General features: G+C 37.6%; 1 long non-coding RNA gene across 1 annotated transcript; it reads left to right on the top strand.

Annotated features, from left to right (window-relative positions):
- The first annotated feature begins 2,479 nt into the window (after positions 1-2,479).
- LOC124156940 lies at positions 2,480-5,107 on the top strand. Its single transcript, XR_006864451.1, has 3 exons — positions 2,480-3,104; positions 3,499-3,596; positions 4,534-5,107. It is a non-coding gene; the product is annotated as an uncharacterized LOC124156940 (long non-coding RNA).
- The last annotated feature ends 3,947 nt before the right edge of the window (positions 5,108-9,054 follow it).

Raw genomic sequence — 9,054 nt, 5'->3', positions numbered from 1 at the left:
CTCCTACCTGTCTGAAACTCTATAATCATGAGCCTTGGATTGTTCAGCTACCAACCAATCAGCTACTTCCTGGCCCAACTTGAGGTTTTTGTACGCTCAGTCTGGTATCCTGGACATCTTCTATGACTCAATCACGAAATATACTGTCCTCAGGATCGCTCACAGTTTTTCACTTGTTTTTTGAGTTTTGTGAGAAATTGACCGAACGTTTCTCCTTCTTGCTGCTTTGATTTTAGCAAACGTGTGCCGCTCATGCGTTTTATTCCTCTTTGGCTTAGAATATGCTTCAAACTGCGCTATCAACGTATCATACAGCTCTCCGCCATTATGGTCATACGTCAGATTTCCCCGTCTTGTCATAATTAATATCTTAAAGTTTCCTCTTCATAAGTGTCTCAATCTCTTTAGGACACTTAATTTCACTGATTCCTAGCACGTCGAGGTTCAATCGTTGCGTACAGGTTATCTAACCCACTGCAGGTCCTAAGCAATCTGACGTTCTTATGTTTCTACCGTCATAACTTTATCGCAGTTGTTGCGAAGGATTCCACGGTGTTGCGTAGTAATTGACAGCAGTAAAGGTCAGATCTGAAGACGCCGCGCCGGCTGGAATGTGGTGGTTTCCCTATGCCTTCCACATCGCAGGACTACAGCCGTTTAAAGCAAATGTTACTACGCCTGCAATGTGATTAGTGTCGCTAGTGTATACTACAGGTATACATAGAGGTTGACTCACCATCAGAAAATCGGTGGAAACACTTGGAAGCTTTGAGCTCAGCCTCAAGATTGACTGTCTTAATTACTATAATTCAAAGCAATTTCAGTGTTATTTTACTTGGAAAATTCTTCCCTAATTTAATTGCTTTTCAGCAATTTGCATTTGACCATCATTTACGCTTATTTATTAACTTTATTAATGCAACTTATTTGTAAATATTGAATGAACGATTCGCGCAGTTAAGGGATGAAATGATGCATAAGTTAAAGCATTGTCATTAGATAAGCTTTGGATTCATTGTTATAATTTCTCAAATTAATCTCGTTTATCTCTGGAGTTTGGGTAACTAATTCCGCCATTGAAAGATTAGTATTTTTTATGATTTTATTCTAATCAGGTCGGCACGCTATGAATAAAGAACTTGAATAATATATTGAATTAATAATATCTTGTTTTCATATGATTAATATATTGTTACCTGGGAAATTTCCAGTGCATTTGCTTTCATTTGATTCGCACTTTGCGAAGCTGATATTTCCCCGAAAATTGTGAAGCCCAATTTATTGATTGAAAATTGGCGAAAAGTCTAGTAGCATATAAAATGGTATATTAAATTGACATTGCCTGGTCATTTTTTAGTTTCATTAATAATCTCATTCATCACATTGATGGTTCCGTAAAATTTGCTATTCACTCATGTTTTATTTTTCTTAATCTTTTGAGCAAGAAGTTGGCAATGTTTGAATGTGATGAGTCTTATGTTTCTGGTATTATGTGCGATTTTGGACCTATAAACTAACTGAAATTCTCTTTGTTTCTTTCCAGAATGAAATTAAGGGGAAACGTGTCTTCGGAATAAGTAGAAAAAGAAACGAGGGAATTCTAATCTTCGGCAATGAAAAAGGAGCGAAGAAATTGGGCTGAAATGAGAGGACGATAGGCGGTTGATTGGTGTTATCGGCAAATAAGTGTCATTTTTTGTGCAGAGCTCTTAGATTAAGTTTATATGACTTTCACACATGAATTTTACATTTACACAAAAATAACACAAGGTATCAAGGTATTAAGGTGCACATGACGTCAATGAGTAACGAGTTCTTTAAACGAACTCAATAAAAAGAGTCAAAAATTGACTTGGAGGGTAAATAATGAGTACTCAATGGTGAATTTGTTGCAACAAATCAAAGGTTATGGTAACTGGTACCAAATCCCGTGAAGAAATGTCCCTTATATATCAGTGGCCACGAACATGGTAGATGAAAATAGCGCTAAAGAAATGGTACCAAAATGAATAATGAAATGGCATCCCTCATAAACCTTTAAGTGTGGTTTATTTAGATAATGAGCTCATGAGCAAATGTAGGTAGGAATGTGTGTGCGATATGGTATTTTTTGTTTTGATCTTTGCATTTTAGTTTTGTTATGGGGAGGGCAGTGTTATGCATATTTTTGTATGTGCCTACTAATCCTACCTCTCCTCAGATTCGATTCATCGCTGGATTTGAAGAAAAGAAGACAACGGTCGAAGAGGACCAAGAGAAGAAGATAATGCGTGTGTTAGCTTTGATTTGTGCCGTTCGGGCCGAATGATTTGAGTAACGTAAGGATAGGCGATCGACATGCGTGCGTTAATTTTAGCCTTTTGAACCAAGGTTTTTGCATGCACGCTAATCCATTGCAGCGTACAGGATTGGGACTTTCACTTGGTTTGAGTGCAAAGATACCCCCTGTATGTTGTCGTGGAGTGTATGCGAGGCTTTGGGGATTTTTAGTGCAAGGGTATTTTATTTCTTGTATGTGCTACTAATCCTACCTCTCCACAGGTTTTGAAGAGCGGAAGACATCGGTAGAAGAGGACAGCATGAAGAAAGTCATCTCTGGATTTGAAGATTAGAAGAAAGAAGACGACGGTTGAAGAGGACCTCATCACTAGGACAATGCGAGTGTTAGCTTTGATTTGGGCCAATAGGGCCAAAGAATATTGCGTAACGCAAGGCTAGGCTTATTGAGTGCAAGGGTTATTTTATTTCTTGTATGTGCTACTAATCCTACCTCTCCACAGGTTTTGAGGAGCAGAAGACATCGGTGGAAGAGGACATCATGAAGAAAGTCAACTCTGGATTTGAAGATTAGAAGAAAGAAGACGACGGTTGAAGAGGACCTCATCACTAGGACAATGCGAGTGTTAGCTTTGATTTGGGCCATTAGGGCCAAAGAAAATTGCGTAACGTAAGGCTAGGCTTTTTGAGTGCAAGGGTTATTTTATTTTTTGTATGTGCTACTAATCATACCTCTCCACAGGTTTTGCAGAGCAGGAGATAGCAGAAGAAGAGGATGTACAGCATGCATACCTGTTTCGCGAAGAACATGGCGCCATCTCGTCACAGTAAGATTACTTCCTTTCAATATTCATCTTTCCGAGTAATTTCAAAAAATAATCATATGCTTTTGAGCTTACATTTTATATTTTGTGGTCACATTTACATTTCCGGGAATTAAATTTTATAATTAATGGAGTGATATTAGAAATAAATTTTCCGTAATTGCAGTTCGATAGACAGTGAGTGCAGTTGATAATAAATTTACTCTGTAAACTTATAAGGAACATTTTACAATTTATCTTAATTGCCTGAATTTTCTTTTGTTAATTGTTAAAATCATTTATTTAAATGAATGGCACATTCATTTGATATGGGCCATTTTTAGTATTTTCAAGTTCTAAGTTCATTTAGTGTCAGTGTCATTACATATGTCTACATAAGCAATTTTTCTCTTTATAGCTGTGACTCGTTCCCAAAATTGATTATAATTTTGGAAGAAGACAGATCCGACTAAGATCATGAAGACATCAGAACGGATTGGATGCAATCACTAGACGGTAAGAATGAATTTAATTAATTTCCTTTTTAATTTCTGTAAATATCAAGTCAAATATAGTAAACCTTCTTAAAAACAATTAGCCTGAAATTAGTCATATCCAGTTCTTAAGTTTGTATATTGTTTGATGTAACTTTCCGAAACTGGAACATGGGGGGAACATTTTAATTTTTGATTTCTCATCAAATTTCAGTCATTTATAAATTTCCTACGAATGATGTGACACAGATCTCCAATCCATTATCCTATCAAATTATCTTTTTCCATCTACGTTTTTTTTATTCTCTTTCACATCCTCCTTTGCCTGCTCCATTTATTGTATCGAAACATAATTTATGTTGGGATAAATTGTTTCCTTGCTTCAATGCTTAAATTTCCCGCTGTAAGTAGATGTTTTTTGGTAGAAGGCTTTTCTAACCTTTGATTTTGTGTTAGTGATGTTAATCTTCAATCGTTAGTTTTTCTCGTTCCCAGTAAACATGATTCATTCCCCTCCTCAAATTTTGGCTTACTTTTTTCATTATTCGTCTTGTCTACGAGCATTGAAATTGAAATTCATCGAAATTTTATTGTTCCCCAAGTGACGTGCGATATTTTATTTTTTATTTTTGTTTAGATTCTTCCGATCAAAATTAAATTTTAAATAAAAAGTTATGATGAAATTTATTTTATAATGGAATTAAGGAATGGAATAATTAAATGTAATATATTAAATCGGTATGATGAAGTATGTAAGCAGTGATTGTATAAGAAATTAATACTCCCATAGTATATTTTTACATAAAATTTACAATCAATTTATTAAGTTGGCTTCAAATATTCTGTGCCTCATTTGCATCATTCAATTCTGTCTACTCCCGTCCCCTGGAGGACGGAGGACAAACAGAGGTGCGGTAGTTAACTTAATCGTGATTACAGTGGATGCTTCTTTGCTACAGGTGAAACTGCTGATAACTGCATTTTCCTGGACAAGAGGGGCTCCCAAGGGAATTGGATCCCAAGAATGAAGAAATGAAGCAGGAGGCCTGGAATTGTGTTATGTTCATCAGTGGACTATGGAATATTTGCGTGTGTTTTTTTTGCTGTGTTATTTACTGTTGTATATTTATTGTAATGTGTTGTTTTTTACAGCATTTAGTAGGATTTAGGCAGGAGAGTAGGAATTTATCTACTATCTTAGGTTATACCGACTTAGTTGTTTCTTAGGTCGTCAACACGCGTAGCTTAGCTACCAGGTCGTTAGATGAAAACTAATTAGTTCTTATGTCGTCGAAAACCTAATCATATCAATGAGCATAATTTTTATCTTAGGATTTTTATGCCTCGGCGGCCGCTGCGATAGGTTCTAGGCATGGAATCGTTGTTGTGTGAATGATGCATTTTGGTTGATGTGAGTGACTGCGTGAGTGACCTGTGTGCTTGCTGTAGTAGTAGTAGTACTAACACTAATTATCCTTTCCTTTACTATCAATCCCTCCCCACCCCCCCCCCAACCCCCTCAAATCCATGCTGCTCCCTCTACGTGGGGAGGGGGAGTAACAGAGGAAAGTCTATACCATTTCATTGATACTGTCGAGCAATTATTTATATCTGCAAAGTTCTGGTGGCATGTTGACATTCGGCTTTCCTCTGGCGAAAGCAGTGTGGTATCGAATTAAATGGAAGATCTATACTTATCTAATGGTGACTAAATTTTACCAATTTTTTTGTTTGAGTCACTAAGTTCCATTATTAATGTTTTCCATGTGTGTTGTTTTTGTTATCTTGCTTGAAATAAATTTTGGATAATTTTACTGATTTTTATATCAGTGTATGTATAGAGTATTGTGCCTTAGTATGCTTTATGTATTCTAATAAATCATTTTTTTGCATTTAATATTTTTTTTCAAAATATTGCTATCCTGTGAATGTCACTTCTGCGTCATTTCATTATTAAATTGTCTTAATTGACGAGTGTAACAATTTTAAAATTTATCTGTTTTTGCAGTTTAGCGAATTGTAGTATCATAAATGATTTCATTAATGCTCTCTTTTCCCTTGCTCTCAATGTTTCCAATATTCTTCACTGCTCTGCATTTGGAATGTATCTGCGAGTTTTTATGCTTGAATATTTTCACAATGGTATTTTTCATGGTATATTTTATTGTAATAAAGATATGATACAAGATACTTGGTTTATTTTCTATAACATATAGTGTGTATTTGCAACTTTAGCATATTTCATTAAAGTTTTAAAGTACTGATCCTTTCTATTTATTTTAACTTGCTTTAAATAATTAATTTATGATTGTTATCTAAGAATGCACAATTGCGTTCCCAATACTTTCTTTGTTCCAGGTGTTCCAGGTTGCGACTGCCTTTTGATATTGGATTAGCTCTACCCGTTTCCTGTGCACAGCGCCATTAGTTAACGGTAAAAAATAAATATATTGGTGCATGTGTGATGACTACAAGTTGATGATGACGTGACTACACGTGATAAACGAAAATATGTTCAAATGACAGAATGCATGTCTTTTATTTATGCTATCACGAAAAAATGGGCATTTTTGTCATCAAAACGTTGATAAATAATTTTTGATAAAAAAAAATGTTTAGTTGTAATTGAGACGTAAGCCAAAATGTGACAGTATAAAAAACTCCCTGTAATTGCTGAGTATTCGGGAGTAACGCTAGCTCACAATGATAGGGGAGTAGTGCTGTTCGTATCGTCGGAGATGCACGGTTTGTCACTAGAGAAAGGGGCTTGGAGCCGAGACATCGGGGGAGAGGAGAGGAGTGGCTACTCGACGAAAGGTAAGAATGACATCCTCTATTGGGATACAGTCCATTTTCATTCGTTATTTCTTTTGCGGTTAATTTTAATTTGAATTAAGAAAATACCCTCAGTAATTAGAAGAGCTCCTTACCTTCTCTGAACTCTTCAGCATTTTCTCTCCTTCGCACCTCCATTTTCACTCCTCCAACCACTGTTCCCTCCCTCTTTAGCCTGTCATTCATCTCGTGTTGTCCTGCCACTTCAGCTTGAATGGGGCGCCGGGAAAGCGCTTGAACGAAATGGCCTCTTCCTTGAACACGGGCTGGGAGAAATGGCGAAATACTCCGCTCATTCCTTCCTTAACATTTCAAAGATCCCCAATGAAAAATGGTGAAATGTCATTCAATACCTCCTCTCAAACTGTGCGCTTTATTTATTTAATTAACCAAGGAAAATTATAGCTCTTAGACACTTCCGGATATTTCATTGAGAATATCTTAAACATTGGCAAATTTTATTGCCATTAGGGCCGAATTATGGGGGGGTGGCCATTCTCATTGCTGGATCTTAGACCCAATAGTGCAACGTACCTATGATTTTTGTGAAAATAGTGATGGGAGCAGCAGGAGAGGTTAGGATTCAAGCACGTGATCAACGCTTTCTAAAATTGAAGAAAGGTGGTAGGGACGCGATAATCCATACCATGGCTTCGATGCATTCCATGGCTTCGCACTTGAGCACCCGATAGATACGCCAATGTTCGAAACTAACTGAGGAAGAATACAGCTCTTTTTGAACACTAACTATTCGTGAAGATCTGATTTAGTGTAACTTGGAATTCGGTGATCAATTAAACGTCATCAAATGGGCGGAAGAGCTGTATTACGAAATCAAAGCGGTGGCAGATCAGTTGCGACCCACTTCCTTTGATGCATTCCTGGCGAGTAATGTGGCTCAACTTTTCTCGGGAATCCCACAGGGTTCATTTATCCATTTAGCCAACGTAAAATTTGAGCCGCATTGTTAATTTCACTAAGCAACCAAAAATATTCTGAATAGGCAGCCCAGAGGATGTGCCCCGAGTAGAACATCGGCAGAAATGGAGAATACAATCCGGGGAATCCAGAGAAGAGTTTATCTGCTCTTATTATTACTTAGTATTTAGTTAATATTTATTATTACTTAGTATTAGTTAATATTTGTCCAAGCAAATTGGAAGAAAAACTGTGTGAAAATGGTATAGTCTAATGATGGGGATTTTATTCTTCATCATCATGTTACTGCATCAGCCCCTAAGAATGATAGGAAAGTCTCCCATCGAAACGTCGGCCAATGTCATACATGCATTCCCTGACCCGGTTGGAAACCTGAGAGCAATTCATGCAAATTTTCTAGTCATTACGAAATTTTCCTTTGGTTTTACGGAACTAGGAGCATTTTAACGAATTGATTTCGCTTTCGCCTTGGAAACTTCGTTTTCCCCTTTTCCTGTACGACCAGACTTTTTTCTCAATCATTTTCCCGCAGTGAATTTTTCCCATTGTGTGTCATTCATAGCATGGGTCCCTTCTCTCAGCCCCCGAGTCTCTTTACAACACTTCCCTCTTCTCCCACAACTCATGAGCACAACCAGTGGCCACGGAAACCTTTTTCGCTGTTTTCGGAAATGTAACGGAAGCTCCATGACACGATAGTGTGAAGGGTGGGAGAGGGTGCGAGGTAAATGGAGGGAGAGAGAGGGGAGGAATGAAACAGAAGAATGGCGCTCCGAGGGGATGGAGAAACGGCCGAGGCAAGGAGAAATATTTATGTTTTTTCGAGGATTTTCCCGAACACAGTCCTGCAGGGGGTGGGTCCATAGACTGGGGGTGTGTTTCCCCATCAACCCCTTCTTTTAACCCCAAAGGGGTGGAGTCGTGGAGGTGGACAGAAAGTCGCCCGAAGAATTCCAATATCACTTCCTTTCCCTTTTTTGCCACTATTGTTTTTGCCACTTTCACTGCTTCACCGAAGCAGACCGCTGTCATCTCCACCCTCACCCCTTGACACTTTTTTCACGCACTGATTTTGAGAGAGAAACGAGGTCATCTTCGTCGGCGGTCATGACCCGTGCCACATTAGTGCCACTCACTAATAGCATTAAATTCTGAATTCAAATCAGACTAGCAAGGAGTCGTTCTACCAATATTTGGCGATTCAGTGAATATTTGAAGATAGCAGCTCGGGTGTAAAATATGCGAGTCATCAAGAGAAATAAGCAGCTTATTCCTACGCGCTTTCTTCCCTCAAAAGGCGAATACGAAAATTGCAATCTGAGCTAATATTAATATCTTAGAGCCTTAACAGCACGTAATGAGAATGGTCGGATCAGTTTGTTTTTAGGAGAAAACATAGGCGTTCGACTTATGTTATTCATCCTTCAACTAATGTGGTAAACAATGACGGATATAGCAAATCTATTTCGAATATAATAGATTCACTGCCCCAGTCATTTCCATAATTAAATTTTGAAATAAATTTGCTTTTGGCTCAGAGGTGTAGTGGAATTTATGTTTTGCCAATGACCAAGAATGACTAAGGTCAATGCATCATAGGAATCATCTGTTAGAATTATGTCAGTCACGAGTCGACGAAGATTAAGTGCAATTTTCACATCAAGACCCGATGGAGCAACTTCATATCATTTTATACTACTCTAAAT

The sequence above is a fragment of the Ischnura elegans genome, chromosome 4 (genome assembly GCF_921293095.1).
Source record: "Ischnura elegans chromosome 4, ioIscEleg1.1, whole genome shotgun sequence".
Lineage (NCBI taxonomy): Eukaryota > Metazoa > Arthropoda > Insecta > Odonata > Coenagrionidae > Ischnura > Ischnura elegans.
This window is presented reverse-complemented; position numbering and strand designations above follow the sequence as displayed.